Genomic DNA, 474 nt, shown 5'->3' on the forward strand with positions numbered 1-474 from the left:
CCCCTCCCGACCCCCCCTCCTCCGGAACCTCCCGACCCCCCCTCCTTCGGCGGTGTCCGTTTGTTGAATCAGTTTAAAAGGTATGATTTTTCTACTGAGCTTTAGAAATTTCAATTTTATTATTATTTATTGTTGAATTTGGTTTAAAACCCTAATTATGATAAAAAAAAATAAACGAGTAAAATTCTGAAAACCCTAACTCAACTACATGTTAATTCATTTGTACAACACTAGTAATCATTATTGAATTTTAAACACTTACAATACTCATTTAAGTTTCATTCGTGCTATAAGTATGTATGATTATTTAAGTTTGTGATGTGAAAATATGTGAAATAATTTTTTTTAAAAAATAGAGTGATATATAACACATTATAAATTTTTATAATGTGTTATAATCCAATTTAGGTGAATAAAAAAATAACGTTATCCCTAGACTTCCGTCCAATAATTACATCCAATTATTTGGACTTA

This window comes from Asparagus officinalis, chromosome 1 (assembly GCF_001876935.1).
Source record: "Asparagus officinalis chromosome 1, Aspof.V1, whole genome shotgun sequence".
NCBI classification, from domain to species: Eukaryota; Viridiplantae; Streptophyta; class Magnoliopsida; order Asparagales; family Asparagaceae; genus Asparagus; species Asparagus officinalis.